Source organism: Pyxicephalus adspersus, chromosome 5 (genome assembly GCF_032062135.1).
Source record: "Pyxicephalus adspersus chromosome 5, UCB_Pads_2.0, whole genome shotgun sequence".
NCBI lineage: Eukaryota > Metazoa > Chordata > Amphibia > Anura > Pyxicephalidae > Pyxicephalus > Pyxicephalus adspersus.
The window spans coordinates 76,590,194-76,618,068 of NC_092862.1; the positions used below are offsets into that span (position 1 = coordinate 76,590,194).

Consider the following 27,875-nt stretch of genomic DNA (forward strand, 5'->3'; position numbering starts at 1 on the left):
CTTTAGGGGGAAAAAAAGTGCGTCTTATGGTCCGAAAAATACGGTATATTAAAAAGGAGGTCGTTCGCATAAGCCGCGACTTTATGGTCTGTTTTGTTCACCATAAACCTCTAATATCAGGGTTTTTGCAAATAACAGGGGCCCCTAGAAGCAGGATAAAAAGGAAGGGGGACAACGGGCAGCCCTGCCCTGTGCCATTAGTGATGGAAAATGGTCGGGAGAGAATTCTATTAACTTTGATAGAGGCAGTAGGGTTCCAATACAGGGTTTGGATCCATTCAAAAAGACGGTTTGCGATACCTATGAAAGTGCGGACTTGCTGCATGAAGGCCCAGTTCACACGATCGAACGCCTTCTCTGCGTCAGCCGAAAAAAACTGTGAAGGGATTTTTTTCACAGTAACATGATGTATCAAGTTGAGCATGTGGGTGGGTGGTCTCTTCCCTTCCATAGGGAAGAGACCCACTTTGATCCGAATGAATGAGGCCCTGAAGTATGGCTGTTAATCTCCGTGCTAATATCCTGGATAAAAGCTTGACATCACAATTCAGGTGATATCGGCTGATAGTTCGCACATGACTTAGAATCCTTATCTGGCTTCAATATGACTGTGATGGGAGCTCTACAAGAGTTCTCTGGAAGAGGGGAGTTTAAGGAAGTGCATTAAAGGCGGTCAGAAACGGTTGTGTGAGTTGAGGAAGGAACCGTTTGAAGTACGCCAGGTTGAACCCATCCGGGCCAAGGGCTTTAAAAAAGAGATGCTTGCAGCTCAGCTGAGCTAATAGGGGCATCTAAGACAGATAAAGCTCCTTAGGAATACCTGAAGAACTCAAATATTCCTGCATAATCATGGTCAAGGAGGCTGAGGGGGGCATTACTGGGCTCTCTCTCAAATTATATGGTTTCGAGTAGAAGTCTTTGAAAGAATCTGCTATGTCTTGGGAACAGTGCAGGGGTCTGCCCACACTTGAATGTACGCATGATATAAAGGTATGGGCCCTCTTAGCTCTCACTGCACGTGCTAAAGCCTTCCCACATTAATTACTATATTCATAGAAAAAGGCCCTGCATTTATCAAGTTGGGATTTTGCCTTGGAGCAGCACAGCATATGAATTTTCTCACGTAAAGCCAGCAATGTCTGAAGAGTGACCGCGTTTGTGCGTCATTTCTAGGGCATGCAAATCTTTAAACAGTTGTGTCAAATGTGCCTGACGCTTTTTTTTGAGTCTATGACCCTGTTGTGTTAACAGCCCGGGAACATAGCACTTGTGCGCTTCCCATGTAGTCAGCGGACTTGAGACAGAGGCTTCATTATGAGTAAAAAAGACTTATATCTCATTTTTTAACTTAGTCCCGAACCCCTCACAATTTATTAGTGAAGCGCAAAAAGCTATTCCTTGGAGAAGTAACATCGAAAAGAACAGTAAGTGAAATTGGGGCATGATCTGAAAAAGTCATAGTATCAATCTCAGAGGTTTGCATGAGGGAAGTTGCCTCGTGTTTTACTTAGAAAAAGTCTATGCGTGAGTAGGTTTTGTGTACTGGAGAGTACAAGGTGTAGTCACGTTCCATGGGATGTTGTATTCTCCATATGTCAATAATTGATACTGGTGTAAGAGATTCTTCAACCTCCACAGAGCAGAGTAAGGGAGATGGGAAGCCCCTCTTGACACATCATGGGCTAGGTCTAGTGCAAAATTAAAGTCTCCACCTAGTATCAATGTACATTCTGCAATTGCATCCACAACATCAAGGAACTCTTCTAAATATGATATTTGATTCGTATTAGGAAGGTATTAGTTAACCAGAGTGAATAATTGGAATTGTATCTTCCCTTTACCTAGGATATATCTCCTGTCAGGGTCAGTCTGTACAGCAACTAGAGTCCAGGGAAAAGATTCCAATCAAAATACTAACTCACTTAGATTTGGAATCAGGGGAGGAGCCATAATAAGCTGTTTGGATATTGTGGTTTTTGAGCGATGGTATCTTATCATGGCGAAAGTGTGTTTCCTGTATAAACACGATTTAGCACCTTAGACGACTAATAACATTCAAGACCACAGAGCGCTTGGTTGAAGAATTGAGACCTTTGGCATTAATGGATGAGATTTTAGGCGCCATGGCAGTTCTATACTAGATCCAACCACCCCCGTCAAACCACTGAAGACGGGGAAGGTAGTTTGGGAGGAGAATGAAGGGACAAGTCTGGGAGGATACGGAATACTGCAAAATTAGATAAAACATATTACCCACAGTATTGCATAGTTAAACAGACATTTAGTGAACCATTAACCAGGTTGGAACCCACTACTTCAAAAAAAGTACAACATATTAGTGCAGAGAATGACAATGAAGTATAGAAAGCCAGCATGGCCCACATCGCACATGTCAGACCCCACACACTGCATCCATCAGATTATTGCCACCACCTTGGGGTAGCTATCCAGCAAATACTGCAGGTGCAACCCATTGCTAAAAAAACCCCATAAAAACATAGGATGTAGAGGTCAACTGGACCCCCATAGAAAACACAAGGGCCAAACATACAGCAACATAGCACTTTAAACCTATTCTTGCCTAAACAGCATATTCATATTGAACCCCGTTAGGAAATGGAACCATTTACTTGATATCTATTGCCACATAGGGCCCTAAAACTGAGCACCAATCACCAGGCTTTTAGCAAGGGTCTTAACAGGGGCACATCATGGCAATTTTAAAAAGTGGCGGCATATCATACAGAGCTAATTAGACCTCTTCTGAGAGAGGCAGCGCAACAAGTCTAACGTGGGCCACTCTCATTGTACTGCATCTGGCAAGAAATCTCTACAATCTTCCAGACCAACTATGCATCAATACAGAAGGGCTAGGCTGTCTCTTAAAGACTAAAATATAGAGGTTAACTGGCGTCTCAGCATGAAACACAGGGGCCTGATGTGAAGCAACTGAACTTATAACACTTATTCACCCCGTGCACCTGAAAGTTTGTTTTGTCGGGTTGTCTGGGGCAAATCCAGCCTGCGGCTCTGCTGCAGAGAGGCTACTGCTTCTATAGGGAACTCCAACCAGTTCAGGAAATGAATTGTTTCAACTCCCAGCATACTGAATAGCGCAAAATGATGTGTAGCGATGCAGTGCAAACGTCTCACCCCCCTTCGTTATTAACAAGTGAAATGGGTGACCCCATCTGTAGTGTGCTCCAGCAGAAGGGTTTAGTTCAAGTAGTGGGCGTAGCGTGCAAGTTTGTGCTGACACATCAGGTACTAATCTCACACTTGCTACATCAAAATCCACAGGACCATGATGCCACGTTTTTATTATGGGTTACTATAGGCCATTTTTGCATTCTTATTAGAAAATGTTAAATATTTAAACTAACAAGAGAATTCACAGGAAATGCAACAATTGCTCCAATTAAAGAATATCATGGAGTTTTTTCACTTGGTACATGCACTGACAAAAATACATCATAGTGCATCATCACTAGGGCAGATGATTGAATATGTTTAGCAAATATAAATATGCCTTAAAGTCACTAATTTACTTTATTAGACTGACTTTTCAGTTATTCTTTATTTGCCTAAATTACAGTGTTTTATTAATTTAAACTATTTACCTATCAAAGGGTACATTTTTTGGCACTTTCGTTCCAACGTTGTGATAAAACCCCCTGTATAGTGAGGCAACCATATGGCATGTAGAGAGAAATAAATTGTTGCTTTACCGTTTCTCATGAACATGCCCAAATAACAAAGGAAGTTAGCACAAATGGCAAATCATTTCTTAGAGAACAGCTCTCTTTTCTCCATTTTATTGTGATGTGATCAAACAGGAAACCTGTACTTGAAAAATAAATCCATTTCCCCTAGCACTTTCTTAGTCACTGACCAATAATAGATATATAGATTAGGAGTTCTGACATTACTCCAATATACACTTTAGCCACTAACAATCTTATCTGGAGAGAGAAATTACATTTTTCTTCAGAGTTAGATAACCATATAACTTTGCAGGCCAAGTACATTTATGAAGGACATTCCTAAAAGAATTTAAAGCACAACTTTCTTAAAAAAATAAATAACACTTACCTTTACTTCAGCAGAGACCCAATACCCCCACACCTAGCCTACATTTGGTTCCATGCCACCCTGGATTCTTCCTTTGTCCCAGAGCAGTGGAAGCTGATCTCAATGCGCTTAGGTGAGGGTGGCACTTTTTTGGCATTGGGAGGAAAAGCTCCTTCTTCCTACAGAAGGAAGAGCATGATGCCTCCTGGGATATGTAACATTGGTATACCAGGAGGTTCTGTGCTCTCTCAAAAGGGGATGGGTTTCTCTCAAACAAGCTAATTTTTACTTTATAAAAAAAGGGTTACCTGCTCTTTTATATAAAGTAAAAATGTTGGTGACAGGCCTTTTTTAAATATTTTTTTTTCTTTTTCCTGGAGCCTGGAATAACGTCAGCCCTGGCGCCCAGTGATCCTGCTGTGCTTCGGGAGCAGACTGCTGGCCAATAAAGATGGTAATAGCTGAGCTATGGAAGTGGTGCGTGGAGGATTAGGCTCACTGTACCAGTCTGGAACATCCACCAATGGAATGTGCAAAGTCAAACAAAAAGCAGGTACATCAGACAGTATGCATAAATAAACAAAATTGCTATTCTTGGTAGCTTGTAGGCAGAACAGGAAACTCCAGTGGTAGGTAATTCCAGCTTGTCATAAACAATGCTACTTCAATACCATTGAATGTGACCAGTTGGTTCTGTCTAGCTGCTGCCATTATCTCTTCTTTTAGCGAAAAATTATTAAAACAGCAAATACAGCCCGAGATGGCAAATGGTCAGGTCTTCGTTATCTGAGTACATGGTGGATATTCGCAAACTCAATTTGCATCTCTTTCAGTCGTTCCAGTAGGTCATTGAATATAAAACTGACTGCAGTTGGTTGGGTAACCCATATTCTGGTATGCCTTTAACCTTGATGTTATTTCTCCTCTCTCTATTACAAGTCTGTTCATATTTAATAGATGTGCATTATGGGTGACTTTGATGGTCTCCAGCCTGGTAATGGCGGCCTCTTTCTGGGCTCCTGCCCCTGTGGCCTCCCCCAACTTTTTGGACAGAACATGCAGGTTCTCCTTCAAGACCTCATATCCACCACCATAGAGGTAAGGTCTGCCAGCACAAAAGGAAGAGAGGTAGGAAAACTGAGCTCATGTAAGCTGTTAGGTGCCTGCTGAATCTCTGTCAGGCTCCATCTTGGCAGGGTCTGCCTCCTGGGAAGCAGGCTGTCGAGAGCATGATAACTCTGGTAAGTTCAGAGTATACCCCGAAGATGGACATCAAAGCGTTCTAGCAAGCGGCCATCTTGGTTTTGCGTCAATATATTATTTTGCCTAATACACCAAAGCTGAGACTTAAGCTACATATACACGCTAGATAATTGATACTCAAGATGAATGACCATGCATGTCTCGGGTGGAGGAAAGCACTGACTGGCCCTCCCCATATGATAACCAGTTTTCTGTGTAGGAGTAAAGGACAGGGGTTTTGGGATGTTTGCCAACAGAATACCAGGCACAAAAAAAGTGATTTAAAGAAGGTTTCGCTAGTAGCAACTTATTAAATAAACATCATTATGTCATAAAAACAATTAACTGTTCAATGTACTGTTCTGAGTAAAAAGCTTGGTTCTTTATGCGAAATGTAATTGGGAAAACACCAAAAAAAAAAAAAAAACACTGGATATCCAGCCATCTCTATTAAAGACGAAAGTAACTGATTAATTAAGTCTGTCAGTGAGAAAAAAACAAAGCGCGTCATCAATGTATTAAATCCTTCCTTGCAAAATGCAGAGTACTTCCAATTAAGAGCAATCGGCAGGAAACCAATTTGTAGAAGGTCATTACAACCATTTCTAAATCTGGATATGTTGCTTGTTAGATTCTGAACTCATCAGTGAAGCAGCCAAAAAGCTGCTGTGTGCTTGACTTCAACATTCAATATTGCCTTTTAATATGTTTTTTACTTGTAAATGCTAATCGACATAAGATTCTCCACGTCTCCCCAGCTTAACAATTAAATGGCTATACTTGTAATATTGATATATTGCACATTTTGAAGAACATAAATAAAGAAATAGTCAAACTTTTTGTTATCAATAGCTTTGGAATGAATTGCTTCATCTCTGCTTGATTTGACATATTTATTGATAGTGTTTACAGCAGTGGATGGCATCAAAATATTTGTTTTCTGCTGTATTCATGCTGCGCTATTCAGGTTCACTTAGTTCCAGAAAATGAGAGGCTTATTATTTTTTTTTTTTTTTTTTTATACCTTCTGAAAATAGATTCAAACACAAAGAACATTACTTTAGCTACTAGAATGACAGTGTTCATTGTATGACTCACCAAAATATAATATAAAATCCCAGCAAGACTGACATGTGATTGATATATTTGTACTGTTGTTACTCATAGACTTTAATAAAAGATTTTTGAGTGTGTGTGGATGCATGTTTGCATGTGCATACACATGCTAGGTAAAAGTACCAGAAACATACATGTGGTTTAGGTTTGTAAGTATTGCTTGATTTTATAATTGGAAAGAAATCACAAATCAATAAGTTCTGAATGTTACAAAATATTAATGTAAACAAAAAAATCATACATGTTCTCTTTGCTTTTTACAGTCTACAGATCAAATATTCTCTTAAAAGGGCCGTATTTACAAAAGTTATGGCATTGTAGTCCCGTTGTTGAAATCTTTTATATAACTAATATGCTTTAATGAGTTAACTATACATAATACCAGACAATATTGTTCACATATATATTGCTTGTATGTATTTAGGCTGACAGTAGCAGGTATGGCATATGGCTCAACAAATCCTACTGGCAGCCAATGACAGGCTGCTTTTTTGGTGGCTGAATTTGCTGAACTGAGTATTGTACTTGGAGGGGACATTTAACCCTAACCCCCCTATGATTCCTTCTGCTGTGTGGATAGTGTAACCCTAAAAATATTGCTGGACCTGGTATTTTACCCCTTTCTTAATCTACATTTCTCATTGATGTGTGAAGTGAGCTGATATGTCCAGCAAGCTGTGTTCATCAGATCATTTTTTTTGTACTTTGCAGGAGGTGAAAATTGACCAGAGCTCAAGCATGAATGTAATGTTCCCATGTTTGACAATAAGTTATCTTGTTCCAGAATTCTGAACTTTGTAAATGCATTTTACAGTTAATCACCTCCCACAGAACAGGCTACAATGATTTATATTATCTTTAGCAATAAATATTTATATTTATGATTATTTTCCTCTATCCGTTTTCAAAACTGCAAAGTCCTTTATTAGCCCTGTATATTCTTCAATATTCTGAGACTTATGAACAAGCTTGCTTGTGAAATTTCTAGCTCTCTCGACATTATTGTGCAATGTGCAGTAAATTGAATGGGTAGGTATTTTAATTGTTCTATCACCCTGGGGTCCAGTTTAATGAAATTAAAGACAATGCCTAGTTTGGAGACAATTATTGAAAGTGCTCAATCTATATTAGGTTATTTGAAAGTCAGAGTATAAAACAGCAAATTTGTTGGACACAGAAAAGCTATAATCATAAGGTTGTAATTTCTTGCAGTTTAATTAACTTAAACCTAATTAATTGCTTCCAATTTTCAGCTGTGTTGATGGGATGAGCAATAGCTTGTTGATTAGAGCAACTGCATTTGCCTTTCTGAGCTAAATCATAAAGATTTGTAATTTTTATGGTTCTTTGAAAAAGGAATGATTTTATTTTGTTAAGTGATGTACAGAATTAAAAATTTGAAGGGATCCTGTTACCCTGGGACACATTAAAATAATTATTTTATTGAATAAAAAGAGACAGGAAAATACTGTTATGTAACTATTATTATGTAATATACAATATGCAAAGTTCCATGGGTTTGGGGAAACAAGGGAATATATTGGGGTTGATTTGCTAAAAGAATATAGGCTCACATAGAAAAGGGAATAATTCCCTTGAAATAGAGAGTTCACCTTGTTTAGTAAAAGAGCTAAAGCTATGCTTAGTTCTACCATCTAATTATGTGCAAAAAAAAACTAATTTTTATGTTTAGATTTCTATATTTATCATTTGGTATTTTTTGTAAAGTCACTTCACTAAGCTAAGCAAATAGCAAATTATCCCTCCCTTAAGCATTTTCCACTCTATGGGGTTAAACGATTCAAATTAGGCAATATTCATTCATTAGTTTGGATTCAGCAGGGCCAAAGGATTAGAACCTCTATTAGGTTTTTCTGCTATCAGTGAATGAAATTTTCTCTTTATTTCTGTTGATTACTTCAGATACAATTGTTGTTAGGTTTTTACAAAGTTAAAGGAAAGCCCCTTTTATCTTCAAAACAATTATAAAGACCTACTGAAAGAGTCCTCGTTTATTTATTTATTTCTTTGGAGTTTGCAATATATATATATATATATATATATATATATATTTATATATATCAAACATTAGCCTCAGATCCCTACCAGAAAAGCCACAGCAGGAAACACTATTTTATATGACCGTAGTGCACATCCTAGGCCATCCAAAAATAGCATTTTATTCTAGCAATATTTGAGGATTTGTCAAAATTGCTCTCGATAGTGACTTTGAGAAAGCAGCAGAAGAACTTGGAAACAGACTATTAGAGAGAGGTTACAGTTTTTTTAAGAAAGCATACAGGAGAGTAAAGAGAAAAACTAGATTTGAGTTCTGCTACAATTGTAATAAGAGAAAGAATGAAAATCAAAAAATTAGAACTGTACCATGATACTCTAAACAACATGTGCAATTTTGCGGGAAGAAATTTATAACAGAAAACCCATAATTGGTATATGGAAAACTACTGTCATTAAGGTATAAATTAGTGAATAGCCACTTTGAAAGAGGGATTACTAATGTACGTAAGAAAAGGGAAAAATGTACACTTCCTGCAGAAAACGTAACCATTGCAGATAGATCTTAACAAAAAAATAAAACATTTAAAATACCTGAATTAATTGTACTTACCCTGAAACATTATATTGATTGTAACACTATGGAGGTTATTTATTTAGCTTTTTGTTCTTGCAGCAGTTTTTATGTCAACAAGACAAAAAGAATGTTTCGAAAACGTATTTATGAACATGTGTGCAATGTATCAAATCGGAGAATAAAACCCCCCTTAGTCACCATATGGGGACTGTACATAATTTCAAGGTGGATGAGTTAAGATTTGTAGCTCTGTATCATCTTGTACCAAATTTCAGAGGCAGGGACTTCAACAAAGAGTTATTAAAAAGGGGGTAAAATGGAATTAGCAGTTTAATGCTATTAGTTTTCTGAGACTGAATGAGATCTTGAGTTTTAAACTCTTTCTTCATTTAAAATAAATAAATAAATAAATCATTTTGTGTTGTTTAAATATAGTCCAATGATAGGAGGGGATCTAACCCATCTTTCCAGACATATGCACTCCACATGTCTCTGGTCTCCGATACAGAAGGTCAGCCAGGTCATGTGATAGTCATGTGCTGACTGACCCTGAGCTGTATATGGTGCCTCCCATATGTACAGTACATACCTTGATGTTATCCCGGAAGGGGGGAGGCGGCAACCTATCCAAAACATGCAGTTTATCCCTCCGAGTGGCTCCCACCATATTTGAGCCACACTGATGATAATGCACGTCTAGTGGGGACAGCCAGCTTCCTGCTCCAAGTGGGATGCCAATTGTGACCCAAAAATACAAATCTATCTCTCCATGTGACTCCTCCTTACTCAAGCCATGTTTGGGCGGTTGGCATTAGGCTGCACATAGGACTTCAACCACATCAGGTAGGATACATTTAAAGAGAAAAACTGGAGGGGGAATACATCCACACCATACCATCGAAAGGATAGCTGTTGCTTTGCTTTGTTGCACCATAGCATTGGAGGACAGTTGGTGTTATGCATGATGCTAGGAATTGGAAGCATATGGTCAGTAGAATTTAGAGGTAGGTAAGAAGGGACTATTGTACTTGGGATTGGTGCTTAAATAAGAACTAAAACCTGTCATACTGAATGAAGTATTTTGAAAGGAAATCATATTTAGTCTTAAGAAGGAACACTGTAAAAGATGATGAATAATTGGGACACATTAAGGAATTAGTTGTCACTATATGCCCCTAGTAAATTCAGAAAAATTCAGAAATCAACAGGCTGAAGAGAACAGCTTTGTTTATTTCCTTTCTATAGAATAACTGTGACAACAGTTGAGCTAATACTTATCAAATATATGCTCATACAAGTTTAGAATCCAAATATATATAATGAATATAAATTTACATATTCTATTTTAATATTTATGTTGTAAATGTTTTTTTTTTGTTTGTAGAAAAATGACTGGGTGTAATGCCTTGAAAAAGTCATCTGAAGAAGCAGACTGTTGAAAGGCGTGAAAAACAAGTAAAACTTTTTTCAAGACAAGGGGTTGCAAATTAGGAAATAAGTTTTATATTATATATGTACACATATTTATTTTTTGAATAAATTTATTGTTTATGGTAATTTAAAATGTAAGGATTTGATACCTTAATGAAATCCTTAGACTCCTAAGGGTGTCCTGAGGATGATGGTCAATGATCACTGGGTTTCAATTGCAGCAATTTGTTTTAGGAAATGATCAATACTAAATGAAAAAAGTTACAATGCATGAATCATTTAAATTGTATAAGATACTTTCTGTGAGATCTTCATAAACAGAGTTATGATAGCCCACAGCATTAGCTTGTTATATACAGGGTATGACTCAAAACTAGATTTAATGAATAGGACATTTCATTTAACATTGATGTTAAATCATTTTAAGGCCAGAGGGGCACAGAGTCAGGTACTAGTTTCTGCATAGCCAACCCATGCCCATGGTCTAGAGTGGCTAGGATGCCATTTGCAGCATTTAGTTATTTGGTTGACTGACAGTATTACATTACTTGCATAGAAAATGGTTCTATACTGGTACCTTCAAGTCCCCTGTGGTGCTGTACTTTTGAAGTGTATACCTCAGGGTGCCTTGTGGGGCAATGACAACTGAGCTTGTTAGTTAAAAATGAAGGCTAGTCAATCGGAGTAGTGGTGGTGACATGAGACATTTGGCTTAGTGGGAAAAATCCTGCAATATTCAAGAACTCTTTAGGGACCTGTATTTTTCTAAAACCTAGTGAGAGAAGATGCTGAGAAGTTTCACCAGCTTTTTGACAAACTATGACTTTCAACAATTCTTTTTACCAATAATCAGAAACGATGATTTATTTCTAACCCTGGGACATAAATTATGTATAGCTACATTGTTGTTGTTGCTAAAATAAAACCCACAGACGTTTGAAGTTGAAAGATTTTTATATCACTGAATATTCAAGTAAATAAAAACAGCCACTTATTATTTAAGACTTTATTCTAAAATTCTGTTGGTACACAAGATTTGACTGTACCAAAAAGCTGCATAGAAATGAAGCATACTGTTAAAATTATATAGCATAAATGTATTTTTAAGGATGTAAAAGAAATGTCAAAGTTTTCTTACATTATCTTTTTTAAACCACATTCAGGAAACCTTTCATTACAAGCACAATTCTCCAATTCAGCTCTATTTTCTATGAAGACACTCAAATAAAATTAAAGTCACCGACAGATCAGTTTATTGAATGACAGGGCAGACCTCTCTGGAGGAAGCTGGATTACTGCAGGTCTTCACACTGCCAAAACACATATTCTAATTATTTCCACGTTGGTTGACAGTGCCAACAGACCTTTTTTATTTTTGAATTGAATCCTTTTAAGAAATTATTTTCTGATAGCCTAATACAGAATCAGTGACTCATGCTACAGGTTACAAATTTTGCATTATTGCAACACCGCTTTTTGACTGCAAGGCTGTAACTTTGACTTACAAACTGCTGAACAATGGCTGACAAACACAGGAAATAAAATAGTGTAAACAGTGAATTGTTTTATCTAAGCTTCACTGGACAATTTTTATGTTCCAATTTACATTTTAACTTAAGTAAAAAAACTAATGGTGGATTTTCCTAAAGCTGAACTAAACAGAAAATTAAACAAAAATGGACAGCAGGCAGGTTGTTTATTACAGAAGGGACAGGCATCGTCTCTTAACTATGGTAACAAGTGCATTCCCTCAATGTAAAAGTGTGAATGAGTTCACATTTTTGTCTAAGGTATCTACTTTTTAATTTTTGCTAGTAGCTAGAAAAAATCCAAAGCAATTACTAACTAATTTTATCATGTCTCAGAAGCAAAAGTGCATATTTACCTTGCTTTTATTTTCAGACTTCTTTTTGGAGATTATCCAGGAAGCGCAGTAGTTAGTCCAACCTATAAAATAAAATATACACAATGATAAATAGTATATATATATATATATATATATATATATATATATATATATATACTTATATTCCTAAAAAATGTGTAAAGCAGAATTGGTAAATGTAACCTACCACTGGAATTAGTTATGCTGAAAACAGATTATTATTTAACAGTGTAAATGCAAGTAGCAGATAGCATTAGGAAGTGATAGGAAGTTGGTATTATTAGATGCAGAGGACACAAATATTGGTTACATACTGCTAAAATGCATTATTTTTGCCCACTGGTTGATACAATGATCTTTTAGTACCAGAGCACTGGGTTTTTAAACATTTATCTCAGGTGGATAAAAAAAAAAAAATCAACACCAATGGGTAGTGGTTGCCTGTATGGCTGTTATATGGAAAGTTGGCTATAAACATTATCAGAATATTGTAGAAAAAAACCACCAGAGGCATAAAGGAAATAAGTTAAACAGTGGCAGCTTATAAATCAATGAAGAAAAAAAAAGCCAGTTAAAAAAAATATTTTATGACAGGGGGCATATACTACACATCCTGAGGTCCCCCAGCAAAGTATTGATGATACCCACATCAATCTATTTTGCTGGGAAAGTCAGAGGTAGCAGTGAAGAGAATTTACTTTAACCAAATTTACTTTTTTTTCCAGTACCCGGTCATCAGTACGCTTATCATTCATTTTAATAGTATCAATAGTATCATCATTCAAATAATAGTATTTAATAGTATTTTAGAACATTTGTTGTCTAGAAGACAGTTAACAAAAATTGTGGCTATTTTTTGCAAACAACAAACCTTGATTGTCTTATTTAGTTTGAAGGCGACATGTTGGAAATTTTCATTGGCTGACATAACTCCAAGACAGGGGCGTGGGAGTTTAGTTCTCAGTGGGTTTCCCTGGTAACCAAAGTTTACGCTGTTCACGCACAGCTCAGCTTTTTGTCAGAAACCTGGACTAATCAGGCAGGTAAGAGTGAATTTTGCAGAAGGGACATCAACTGTCCATTTCTGCATTAATGACCTGCCTGATCCTTGTGTATCCCTAAAGTGCAACTTTAGTTCTGCTTTAGATTTAAACAGTTTTTCTACAAATGATTTTGTGTGTTAAATATGAAAAAACATAGCTACAAATTGCATAAAATTGATTAAAGCTTAAAGCGAATCTAAACTCAGAATTTTTACTTTACATAAAAGGGTGCAACAGGTGCAGCACTGCTTTCTTAATTCTTGATTGCCTAGGCAAATAAAAATGAATGGGAGCACACAGCCTCCCGGGATGCGTGATGTAGGTATTCTTTTGCCTGCTCTTTCTGAAGAAGGAGCCCTTTCATCCAAAAAAATGACATGTGCAGTGAAATCAGCAAATTTTTTCACAATCTACGTCACTCGATCTCGCGCCTGCGCAGTGCGAGATCGGGTGAAGCAGGAAGAAGAACCCAGAAGAAGAGAGAAGAAGAGAAGAAGATGTTGGCCCTTTCTCTGGGTTGGGTCGAAGACAGATACCAGGACAACACAGGACCCGATGAAAGAAACTTGATGAAAGATAAACTGATCTGCGGGATTGAAGGTAAGTGTGATTTTTTGGTTTCTGTTTTATTTCAGCTTTAAAAAGAATAAGACTATTTATAAATATATGGCAGATAATTCCTCCATGTGTCCAGCTTCGCATCACCATAGCTGCCCATGGCAGTCATCTTTCTTTATAAGTTTTGTGAATATTCAACTATCACATACTTTTAACAAGCAAAGTTGGTATTGTGTACATAAATCTAAACTTATTAAACCTTTAAAGAGATGATTGCTAAATAACAGCCTTCTGCATTCAAGCTCAACTGCCTATGGTTTTATTGTTTATTAATATACTATTGTATCAAATAATATGTTTCTAACAGGCTTTGAGAGTTTTATTACTATAATTCACATGTAAATCAACTTTTTTGATTGGGAGCCAAGTAATGCAGGCTTGCCAAGGTAGTTGTCTATGTAATAGAATACTTTATAATTTTTTTTAATGTCACACTTAATTGTAACTATAATTATAACTATAGCATTGAATTATCATTCAAGAATTTTTAAAGACAATGTATTTGTGTACAGTATTTACAGTTTTACAGTGCAGTAATACATGTGATGCATACTGCTTATATACATAAAAACCTTTCTATAGAAATACAGATTTTAAGAAAGCAAATTGCATTAGGGGATTAGGAATAGGATGAGTTAAAAGGGGCTGGACAGAAGTGAGAGGCCCTCTTTTGGAAGAAAAAGTTTCTGTTAGTAGCCGGGTGTGGGGGGGGGGGGGGGGGATTTTGTGAATCTCTCCCCTCGGTTAGGTTAGCAGGGTTGCAGCCTTTGAGGCACAGGACTTCGGTGTGCCTGGGGAGCCTGTTCCCCCTCTTTTTTTTCAGGGGACTCAGGAAATACCTGGGAGCCCCTTAAGGGACCCTTCTAGCTAGCGCTGGGTTAAGGGAGTCTCAGGCAGGGAGCGGTCTAGGGACGAATCCCCTTTCCGTTGCTGAGCTTTGGGATGGGGGCTGTAGCTATCAGGGTAGGCAGCCCCTGATCCCCTGGAAGAGAGGCCTGCAGGCCTGAGGCATCCTTTGAAGCAGGAGTGCCTTCATATTGTGGGTCCCCTCTGGCTGGCTGCATTGCACGTGGGGGCTGTGGCCGACAGGGGGCACAGCCCTCGATCTACTGTAACCGGGCCTGGGTTGTGTACGCCTCACCTATCTATTGTCTACTGGGACAATGCATGCAGGATCCCCAGAACGGAAAGTGACGTCCCAGGTCCCCAGTACTCGGGTCCTTAGGGGCGTGTGATGCAGGTACTACTGGGTTGTGTGTGTAGGGACGTTTGCTAGATTACCTTTGGAGCTATTTAATTTTGATAGGAGTTCAGAGACAGATTATTCGGGGGGGGGCTCGGGTGGCGATCAGCAGGCGGGTAGATAGCTGACCGTGTGAAGGATAGAGGTTGTTAACTTGGAGGAGGGTTTAGGTTCAGGTAGGAGGGTTCAGGTGCGGTGGGGCACACGGGCCTGTAGTTTTTTTCTTTTTTCAAGTAAGGTGGTGGAGGAGGAGGAGGTAAAAACTGGTAAAAAGGGTAATAGCGCTTGGAAGGCAAATTGGGGTCAGGAAAATGCCTTGGTGTCAGTACTGGGGGATGATATGCTAAATTTCTGCTGTATATGCTGTAATTCTCCTGGGTGTCAGTGCTGTTGATGGTATTTGCTATAACTCCCTGGTGTCAGTGCTGTGGGATGGTATTTGCTATTTCTCCCAGGTGTCAGTACAGCGGGATGGTATTTGCTATCACTCCCTGGGGTCAGTACTGTGTAATGGTATGCATTGTTTCTCCCAGGTGTCTCTCCCAGGGTATTACTCCCTGGTGTCAGTATGGTAGGGATTGGTTTGCACTATATCTCCCTAGTGGCATTGCCGGGGATGGTATACGCTATTACTAGGGAAGTACTGGGGTGCTTTACTCTAATTCTCCGGGGCGTTGGTGCTGTGGGATGGTATACTATATTGCTCCCTGGGTCAGTACAGTGGGATGGCATTCTTGATTTTTTTCCGGTGTCAGTGCTGGGGGTATGCTATACTTCATTACTCCCTGGTGTCAATATTGTTGGATGGTATACAGTATTACTGCGTGATGTCAGTATTTTGGGATGGTATTCTTTGTTGCTCCCTCGTGGCTGTTCAATAGGGTGGTATGCTTCATTACCCCCCTGGGGTCAGTACTGTGGCTGGTTTCACTATAGTGGGAGGATGTACAGTTTGGTTTTGCCCTGGTCTCTGGCCTGGCTCGGCTGTTATGTCTATTTGTATTGAGATGTTGGTAACATAATGTCTTCACTTTTGCTTTGAGGGGGGCGTGCGGTGGCAAGCGTATTCTGGAAAGTGTTGTGAGTGGGGTGACATTCCGAGATGGGTTCCGGGGGGTAGACCAGGTGCGCATGTTGTTTATGAGTTGGATTTCGGTGGCAGGTGATTCTGGAGTTGGTGAGGTACGGTGAGTCAGTTAGCAGGGGCAGCTGGTGGTTACTGGACATGGGTGGCAAAATTTGCCTTTGGACTGGGAGAAATGATTTTGTTGGTTCGGCTTGCATCGGGTTATGAGTTGGGCAATCGTTGGGTGTGGTGAGAGGTGGGCGGTGGTCCAGCTGACCAATAGACAGCGTGCTTGCCTGGAGCGGAGGTGGCAGTACATTGGATCAAAGTACTTGGATTACAGTGGAGTGGGTGCCCAGGTGTGTTGCGGTCTGGTTGGATACGGTGGCCAGGACCAGTTGGATGAGTGCCCTGCTCGGGGGCATGGTTCAACACTGCCCGGAGTGAGGTGAATACGGTGGTGGGGCCACTTCGGTGGCCAGGAATGGAGGTATCGTAGTGCTACATCGTGCGTTGGCACGTTTGTGGTGGGTAAGTGGCCACTTGGCATGGTAGGGCTCCATGCCAGTATGGGCTATGATTTGGGTAATGTTCCAAGTGGGGCATAATTCGTGTGGTTAAGCTGGTTTGAGGTGGCGGCTGGAGTGACATGGTGTTGTGGTCTGGCCGGTTACGGCGGCCAGGACCAATTTGTGGACAGGCGCCTGCTTAATGGAACGGTTCAACACAGCTTTGAGTATGGTGAATACGGCGGTGGGCCATTTCTGGAACGGAGGAAGACGAATTGGCAGGATGGGATTCAACATGCTCAGCGAGTGTTGAGGTAGCACTCAGGTGTGAGGTTTCACACCTGAGCGCTGTGGTGGTTGAGGTCTTGGAAAGCAAGGATCCAGTGCATTGGTAAAGTGGTGGAATTTAAAAGGGGGGGATCCTCTTTGGTAGGGTCTCCCCCTTTATGGTGAACGCATGATTATGGCTCCTTAGGCGGTGCTGGGCAGCTAGGGGCCAAGGTGGAGATGTTGGAAGAACTAAAGTCCTGTAGTGTGCAGATTTTGCCTTCACAGCCTGGTTGTTTAGGTGTATAACCCGGAGTATGGAGTTTGATAACATTATGGATATTGTAGTTATGGTTAGGTATTAATAGAAGGGAGGAATTAGGTTGTTGGTTAAAAAGATAATATTCAATGTAATAGTTTGCTTTATATAATCCCGGTTAGGTAATAATATTAATGGAGTGTTATGTTAATGTATGCTTGCATATCAAAAGTGTAAATGTATTTATTGATTTGTCATTTTGTTTTAACATTGGATATTTGTTAATTACTTGAATGGTTAATTTATTTTATGGTGTTTAAATAAACGGCTGCTCGCCAGACAATTTATATCCAAGATTGGTGTCTTGGTATTTATTGGTGGGGGAGTGGTTGGTAAGCAGGTGGGGGTCAGGGGAAAGCGGAGGTTCTGATGGTGGTGGTAAAGGATGGGCTAGAAAGTCCAAGCTACCCTTGTCATGAGTTTATGATTTAAGATGGAATCTTGTAACATTGCCTTTTTGTACAACATAATTAATACATTTCTCCCAGTGTGTGTCTAAACGAGCCGGTTGACAGTACACTGTACTGCCTAAGAAGTGGAACAGAGATCTAAGGTCTGACTGGGATAACTATTATGACAGCATATGCACTTGTGTTTTTAGAAACTGTAGCTAGATATTGACAGATATCCTTTAAACATATGTACAAAGATAGGGTTTCCAGCCATTTTATAAGTCAAATAGGGAAAAAACTTTTCCCTTCTTCAATTAGGGTGAAAGTATTTCATTTGTCGTCAAACTTATAATTACCATTAATATTGCTCAGATACACAAATGTACAGGAATAGTGGGATAAAAAATAAACAAAACAGTAAATGTTTATCCTAAAACACAGAGAAAGAAAAGATTGAACATAAATGGCCATGACTGAAGGATAAATTGTATATAATTTATGGCAAGAAGGAATATTTATGTGCAATGGTATTTTTCTAATAATTACACTGGTATTTTCTCTCTGTATATCCCCTGGTACATTTAGAATGTAAAGTCTACTTTGCCTATTTGAGTATTGTAGGTAGTACTTTTTAAATTTGTATTGGATGCTTGTTTTTCAAGACAGGCTTTCAAGAAAGACATATTTCAGGTTGTGATAGTACTGCTAGTTTTTCCAGCGAAGCATTTAGTAATGTTTTAGTACAAGTTTCTGGATATGGCAGAACAATACTGATTCTGTTTCCACAGACATTCCTCTGGTTGGACCTGTAAAGTGTTGTGTGTTTAGAGGGTAGAGGTGTTATCAAATACATCTTTTTTTAGGGGAGCTGAAGGTAGTTAACTTCTGATAAAAACAGCAGCTATCTGGTTCCTATGAAATTAACCTTTAAGCTTCTATTTCATATTAATATAATGTAGTTTCTAACAAACAAAAAAGCTACCTGGCAAGCCAAATCACCAGCAACAACACTCTTATAAATACCCATTCTAAACGACCTTATCAAATCAACCTCAATGTCTCTCTCCAGCTACAAAGTTACAAAGCACAGCTAACAATCTTAAATAATTTCATCTTGTCCAGAAGGTAGTTTAATGGTTCATAATTATTAACAATAAACCTACATTTATAGTATGATTACAGAGCACATTGTGGTGAACATTTTTACAATCCAACATTTCAGTTGTTGTATTCTTTTTAGTTATATTCTTGGAACATCTTTTGCAGAAGATTTGTCTCTCCAAGATTAAAATATCCACCTCCAGTTGAGCTCATTAAATCAGTCCGCTACTATGGAAACAGAGAAGCCTACAAAATAATGACCCAGTGAAAACTTAGCTAAAGTATTTGACAGAATAAAAGGTTTCCAATATATATACAGTGCACTATGGACTTCAAATTGTTCACTGACTGACTTTTATGTTTAGAATGAAGACCTGAATTAAAGGACCTAAGCAGATGCTCAGATAACCACAGAAATTGTGTTTGAGGACATGATAATAATATAGATAACAAGTTAAGACTTTCTAAAGCAGTCAATCTGTCATTTACTAAAACAATCCCTGGTGATGCTTTTGTTTTCAGTGGCAATGATTAATTCTCCACCAGAGAATGTTTTGTGAATGTGCTTTATAAATAGACCCCACTGTGTCTCTGTAGCACTTTCTGGTTGTGTCAGTAGAGAAATAATGTTGTTTCTGCAGATGTTACTGTTTGTGATTGTGTTAATTTGTTTTTCACCTAACTTCCGTAAAAATCTAAATTTTGCTTTTGATATAGTTAGGAAGTGAAGATATTTTGGCCAGGTTAATTCTTACTTAAAATATTGAGTATAATAAATGTCACGGTAAAAAAAAATGTAAGTATCAACTTTCGCAAATTAATTGCAAAACCCCTGCATTCTGTTGTATTGGTAGGCATGTCAGGAGGCCTGTGGGAATATCTCTCAATTGAAAAACTGGTGGTTCTGAAGGTCCTTAGTGAGAGAGGTGTCCAAGAATCTTATGGTCACTCTGACTGACCTACTGACCTACAGAAATTCTGTGTGGAAATGAGACTAAGTTTTAAAAGTACAACCATAAGTGCAGACCTCCACCAATCTGAGCTTCTCCTTAGTGCAAAACACATGAAAGCCAGATGGAGTTTGCAGAAAAAAAAAAAAAAAAAAACCTGAAGGACTTTCACACTGGATGTTAGGAGATGTATATCTGTCCGGCGATCCCATGCTGTGTGCCATTGCAGTATGAAAAAGGGTTTATTCTGTCCAGCTATGTAATTTGCAGCAGCCAGGGGAATTAAGATAACAGCAGTCACTGCTTCCCTTTAACTGTGGAGCCCGATGTATTTTATTGGCATCCCCAGCATCACCCTGTGAAGATGTACAGCTGAAGAGGATTTTAAAGGCAATTAGCACCTGACTCAATTCTGCATTGCCATTGGCTGCTGAGACTTTATAGTCTCTCTGCTTCCAGTCACCAGTGCCCATTGTAGTGTTGAGCTGAGCTAATTTGTATTAGATAGTTTCTCGGTTGATTTACTGTTGCTGACTTTGCCTGTTCCTGACCTCGTGAGTTTAGGTTGCCTGGACCGACCTATTGCCTGTGACCCCGACTCTGATTATGTTTGTCCCTGTGTACTTCATCTGGTAGATGGATTATCTGTTATGATCTCTGGCTATGACTTCTATCTGTAGGCTCCTGGTCTGCTGCCAGCCATCCCCAGACACCATCCCTTGCACATTAAGTCTTGGGGGCAACCGAGTGCTGGGAGACTCAACCAGTCTCCCGAGGCTGAGCGGGGGCTTACTAAAGGTGAAGACTGCGGTGTACATTGGGAGACTGGTGTCTGGGGAATACTGGTGCTGTATACAAATAAAGAAACAGAAAAAGAGTTTTTTTTGTCAAAATTCCAAATCAAAAGTCTTATTACAATACAACATAAATGTGAGAAATGCATGTGATAATATACTTGTAGAGTTACAGAATTAGTAACACAAACCCCCTGCAAGGGTATGCAAAATTGGTATGGGTATTGTTTGTTATCATGCTAGACAAATACTTCTAGAATGACAGAAATGAGAGGCTTGGCTTTTAATTTATGCCAAACCTCCTGGTTTTACACCTTATATGAGGAAGCCTTTTGTCTCCTAATCCCGACACATTTCGAAACGCTTACCAGTGCCTTACACTGGGCCTATTTATTAAAGCTTTCCAAGGCTGGAGAGGATACACGTTTATTAGTAAACCTGGGTGATGAAGCAAACCTGGAATCAGTTTCTGAAAAAAGTGATATGCTTTTATGATATACAGATTGAACTGTATGTCCCTAATTCTTAAAAGTATGTCTAGAGGAAACCAGGCACCACTCATCACTTGCTCAATACCATCCCAACAGTGGCATGGTGGCGACAGCATCATGCTGCGGGAGTGTTTTTCAGCAGCAGGGACTGAGAGACTGGTCAAGGTTGAGCTGAACAGAGCAAGATAAAGAGATAATCTTAATGAAAGCCTGTTCTACAGTGCTCAGGACGTCAGACTGGGTCACAGGTTCACCTTTTAAAATTACAATGACCCAATTCACACAGCTAAGAGATGAGTGGCTTATGGACAACTTTGTTAATGTTCAAGAGTGGCCCAGCCAGAGCCCTGATTTGAACCCCATCAAACATCTCTGGAGAGACCTGGAAATGGCTGTCCACTGTTTCCCCTTATCCAACCTGACTGAGCTTTAGAGGATATGCAAAGAAGAAGAATAGCAGAAAATCCCTAATTCAGCTGTGAATGAAAATGAATGATTGTAGCATCAGGTTGCAACACAACCAAATTGAAACAAGTGAAGGGGGTTTGAATCGTTTCTAAAACTGCTGTGTACTGTGCACATTAGCAGCACTGCTGTTCAGTGACGGAAATAAAACCCTGCAATTGCAAACGCTGTAGAAAATGCCTGAAGCCACAAAGCAAAAAAAGTTTTGATGTGCAGACAAGCCTTACCTGCTCAATTACTGGTGGTTTTCAAAACATCTATACACTACTAGTCCCTGTCCCATGTACCTTGTGTGTAAAAAGTTATAGGATCCTGCATACACTTATCCTACACAGCAGCAAACATTATTTATTTCACCCCCACCCCCCAAAACATCCTTGGCACAGAACTGAATAATAACTAGACCACTACAGTGCAAATGACTGATGGTGGTAAAATGGTTGGTATTTAAAATCCCTGGGTGTGGCCATAGACCAGAAGATCACTGCTGTCCAGTAGGATACCTGCCACCAAATCATGGTGTTTGAAGTCAATCGTGGGAAGACATATTTCTCCCCATTTAGAATTTATTGTCTCTACTCATCTCCAGCTGCTATTTGGCTGCTTCAGATGTCCGGAGCAACCAAAAACAACCAACAGTTGTTTGGTTTGGCTGTTTCCTAATAATTAATTAATTTTACCCAAAAAGAAACAATAGTTATCAATGAGATATTAATAAGCAGATCGCCGCAAAAAATGGCATGTTTTCAAGCTTTTCCTAATTACATTTTTTTTAAACAATTTTATGTAGTTTAAGTAAAAAGTGTACAACAACTTTAGTCAATGCAGGTTTCTAAAATATTGTTGTGGTCCAGGCTATTTTGTGACTTTAATGTTTGAGATTGATATAATCATTGCAACTGCCTGTTTAGGAATTCTAACATCTGTCAGACATAAATCCTGGCAGCTTGCTTGGGACAATCTTCTTAGGATATCCTATAGCACATTTTATGTTTTCTTCTGATGTATTCATGTGACTGGCAGGAACAAGTGGAATGAAACTGACTAGACTGTACTTATAAGAGAGCCTATGGCATGCATCAGTTATTGGTCAGAAATACTCAACTGCATATATTTGCATTCCACCCACTGTCTCCCAACAACATTATGCTTTGATAAAAACAGACAGCATTCTTTTGTGAATGCTGGGAAAATATTTTATATTTGTGTTCTGCATATTACCTCTGTCTACACTGTGAAGCATCCCAGGAGCACAGATGTTGCAAGTGTAAGCTGTCGTCACCGAGTCATAAATTTAACTTCAATAGCAAAAGAACATGTGTTCAATAATAAATGTAGTATTCACTTGACAGATCTAATGTCATGTAAAAATCATGTACTGTACATCAAAGGCCTCCAGACTATAGCCAACAATAAATGTGGAATCATTGTATATCTATAAATATTGCTCACATAGAACATTGACTACAAGCATGATATACAATTTTAAAATAGCAGGCTTGAAATGAAATTGAGTGAAGCATATAGCTAATTTCAGCTGCTTCTATACTTGCTTTGGGACATTTCCATCACATATCCCAGGAGGCTGTGGGCTGCTCCTTGTTCACATTCATGTCATCAGGGGCATCATACAAATGTAAATTAGCCGATGTATGCATGTTCGCAGTGAGATTGGGTGACATCATTAGGAAGACGAAAATGAAAGAAGATGGCAGCATGGAACATAACAAGGAGCAGCGGAAATAAGACATAAATCAAGACAGTGTGGGATTTGCTTGGTAGGGTAAATATAGTGATCAAAGACTTTCTGAAATAGAAAGTGAGTAAAAAAAATGCAAATATCGCTTTAGGCCACAATTTGGTAAGCAGTGTTACCCACTTCTATTGGGTCCTGGTGGGGGTCTCCTTGCCATAGTTCTCAGCCTATTCAGAAACTTTGCATTTTTGGATGGTCCAGATTAGGTTAGGATATCCTTACTCCTTCAATTGCATGTGCAGTGCAATCAGCTTATAAATTTGATTTGAAAAGAAATTAAAATTATTATCAATTTCTAGTGCACTTTGCTTTTGTGATCTCAGCCTCCCCCCCATCCCCCCCCCCCCCAATATCTGGTAAAGAGTAAGGTCTAACTAGGTATATGCAGTAATATGCTCACCTTAATAAATTCATAAATACTTGTAATCCTCAAAAAAATGTTATAGCGTTTACAAATGTAATGTCCTTTGATTACTACAAAAAACAAACAAACTTGTGTATGCATACCATTACACAAGTACTAGTTGTTTAGCTGTCATATGATCTAACTGCTTTTACTAGGAAAAAAAGAGAGTGTTGCTTTACACCTAATTCAGGCATGGTAGTTAGCATGCAGGACAAGTTCAGTGTTCTCTAGACAACTTCTCCCCCGCATGCAAAAAATAAAAAAGAAAACCATATTGTCCGTAGGACGCATGGAGGCATGAATCCCCCCCAGCAGGCACACAGACAGCAATGACAGCCTAATACTACTATGTGGTATCATGTTAGCCACAGATATGACATTTCAAAAAATTACTCTTTTCATTGACAAATAAAATTTACAGTCATTAAAGCTTCTTTCTTAGGGTATATATAAGGAATTGGAGAATGGGAATACCCACTAATTGAAAATTTTGACAACTGCATTGTGGTCTCAATATTCAAAACAAGCTTCATATGCCTTTATAAATATATGGTAACAGTTCTGGTATGGAAGCTAAGAACCATCACCAATTGTTTTTATCTACTGTGGCACATACATATCATTTCATTATAGATAACATTTGAATAGAAGAAACAGTAAGCAAGTATCCATGTCTCTACTATATAAACCCTCTCAATGACTGAATACTAGCCCCACTTTTTCTCCCCCAATGTTTCTGCTTATTTTGTAGTTTTTTGTTGTTTACTGTATTTGTATGTGTATGTCTTACTAAGTTGTAATCTGTGCAAAACACTAATGAGACAAATATAGAACAGACAACCACCATCTAGAGAAACATTAAAACACTTTACATACACTTTTTTTATAAATCTGACCATAAATTATATAGAACAACTCCCATTTATTGACATAACTGCATGGGAGTGCAAGGGAAACCAAACTTCCCTGGCTGCACATACACAGCTCAGCAAAATTTGACAGCTTGGTGGCATTCAGAAAGGTAAGAACCGGTTTTGTAGAAGTTGCATCACCTGTGCCTTTCTGCAATAACCACCTTCCTGAATCACCCATGTTAAAAGTTTGACTTTAGTTCCACTTTAAACCAAAAGCGAGCCAAAAACATAACAAAAAATATCTAACCTAATGGCAAGTAACACATGCATTAAAATTAAAGCCTTAGGCAAACAATTATGAAATAAAATGTCAAATTATTAAAAATATTTTGTCGAGATGCAAAGAAAGCCACTTTGGGCGTTGCTGTTTCAAGATGCACAATAAGGAGATACTTAAACAATAATCAACTTTGTCAAGTTGCAAGAAAAAAACCTTTACTGTGCCAACACCATAGAACAGCCAAACTAAAATATGTCACAGCATCCAAACAAGTCTGAAAAGTTTTGGCACTAAGTCTTTGTGCTGTGATGATATCAAAATTGTACTTCATGGTCACAACTATAAACCTCTTTGGTTGGAGAAGACACAACAAGGCCTATGTCAAAATGTACACCATCTCTATTTGGATCTCTTTTTTTGGATCTCATGTTTGAGCTACAGTGGCACCAACAACTAGTTTAAAATGATGGCAAGATGAATGTGTCAAGTTACTTCAAGATACTGGGGGACAACTTTCTCCAGTACAGAAGCTACTCATGGGATGCACTTGGATCTTTCAACATGTCAATGACTTAAAAGAAAATCTCAAATCAACCCTTTAGTGGCTACAGTAGAAAGGGTAGCCATCACAGTCTTCTAATGTCAATATAATTGAACCACTTTGGAGAGATCTCATACGTGTAGCTTATGCAAGACAACCCGAGGAATTACAGGACCTGAAGATTTTTTGCTATTTTGTTGTGTTAGTTTGTGATTCCCTATAGTTTATTTGGATTATATTAAAAGTAATTGAAATGTGTTTTGCCTGATAACTTATGTTTTCCTAGATTCTTTTTCTTATAATTGTACACATTTTACAAATTCTTAAACTTATTACCCCAACAGTACATTTATCTGTTAGATAGGCCGATTACGTAACCTATATGAGTAACTTCTATAAGTGGTAGTTCTATTATACATATTGGTTGCATTGAAGAAATGTGCAACTTACCTATAGGGGTTGTTTTGAAAGTGAAATATAATTCTAATAAAATGTAATTTGATAATAATATATGTGTATTTGAGCATTTATTTTTCAGTAATCATGGGTAACCTGGGCTGAACTAAAACAAGTATTTTTTGTAGTTTTTGACTTCACAGATCACTGGGAGTAATAAAAGGTATTTTAATATGCACTGATTGATATAAATGTACTTTTTATTATGTTTTATTTTTTCATAAGTTATTTACTTCATAAGTATTCTTTAGTAAATAAGGCCCAATGTGTTTACATCTATGTAGCAGCTCCCATCCACCCCTAAAGGGTAATGAAGGGAAGATGAGAGCCAGACTGCACATTCATCAAAGTTTGAAGTTTATTTCTTGTCTTTCCTACAGCTTCACCTAAGTGGCTGGGAGCATTTGCTTCAGCAAGATTTAAATACACTGGCTGGAGGTTGCTATATCTGTAACTCCTGTAAAACAAATACATTCCAATGACTTTTTTGAGCAATCTTTGGGGACAAAAGGAGAAAGAACAAGTGCTAGTGGGGGTGTTAATGGTTAATGTAATGCAGTGCTGCGTAGGGAAAATAGAAACACCTGGTAAGCAATCATTATATATTCCACTCACACCTGCTAAAATAATATCCAGATGTACCCACTCCCAGGCAAAACACTTTACTTTGAATACTGCAACGCTTTTATATATATATATATATATATATATATATATATATCTTAACTTTTGTAGGAAAGCACAATGGCTCTACATACAAAGCTGTAGAACAAGGAAAAACATCTTTATTTTAGGACCTACTAGAAGACTACTAAAAAATACTAGAAATGGCTGCAATTTTCATGCATGTGCAGTTCACTGTAGTTCCAGCAGGATCTGTGCCTGGGCTAGGTAACTCTCTGCATTGGGATAATATTATCCTTGCCAACCAACTAAGGAGCCATTTGTGCTCTTCTGCTCTGTTTTATTTATCGCACCACCTCTGCTGTTCACTCCTGTCTCCCAGCATGCATTAGCAGCATGCCCCACGCGCTGGCATTCAGGGAGCTGAGTGTTGTACGTGCACCGGCTTTAGCAACATCTTCCAGGAAGCAGCCAAAGTACAGCAGGAAATTTTCTGCTTGGGTCAAAGTAGTTTTATATATGCCAGGGTTCATTGTATCTGTTGGTGATGAACACACAAACAGTAATCTGTCATTAAGGGTAAATATCTTCAGAAAGTTACTTACAAGTAAGGCAGGAGAGGCTACAAGTCAGAAAGTAATGGATAATCACTGAATGCTAACCTGGTCTCGAGATGTATCTCCTTCTCACTGCTCTAGTCTTAACCCATCAGTATATGTAACCATTGGGGGAGGGTAAGAAGAAAAGAAAATGAAGTGAATACCAAAGTAAAGTTTTGCCACTCCCTAATGCACCACTTTCCAATTGATTTAAAACCGTTTTACCCATCCTAGCATTCTATGCTATACCCTCAGATATCTCCAGCCTACTAGATATTTTTGTAAGCTTTTCTGCTTCTTGTACGCTCTTATATTCCATAATAGTTTGTAATCTTTTCTGCCCCTGTATCCATCCTCATACCCTAACAGATTGCAAGCTTTTCTGCCTCCTGCCTCTGCCCATATATGCAAACAGATTGTAAGCTCTTCCTCCTTCTGTAACCATCTTTATACCATAATAGATTGTAAGCTCTTTCATATTCTGCATCTAACCTATACCCCAATAGATTGTAAGCTTTTCTGCCTCCAGAATTCTCCCTTAGATCCTAATATATTGTATTTATTCTTCTGTATCATTTTTTAAACCCTAATAGATTGCAGGCTACTGTACCCTCTTCATCCTAAATTATACTGTAAAGTCCTGTTATTTGAACTATCATAGCAGTTTAAAATACTATCATGACCGTTGGTGGGAGTAGGGAGGGCACAAGGTAGCTGGCCTAGTTAAGAAAAAATTGCAAATTCTGCCCCATGGTTTAGTGTG

General features: G+C 38.4%; 1 protein-coding gene across 6 annotated transcripts in view; it reads right to left on the reverse strand.

Annotated features, from left to right (window-relative positions):
* LOC140331146 (poly(rC)-binding protein 3-like) overlaps window positions 1-27,875 on the reverse strand; it is a 430,678-nt gene that overhangs the window by 256,083 nt on the left and 146,720 nt on the right. For all 6 annotated transcript variants that reach the window (XM_072411907.1, XM_072411900.1, XM_072411901.1 and 3 more), the window contains exon 3: window positions 12,339-12,400. The gene's annotated coding sequence lies outside the window, so the exon portion shown is untranslated. The remainder of the gene's footprint in view (window positions 1-12,338; window positions 12,401-27,875) is intronic.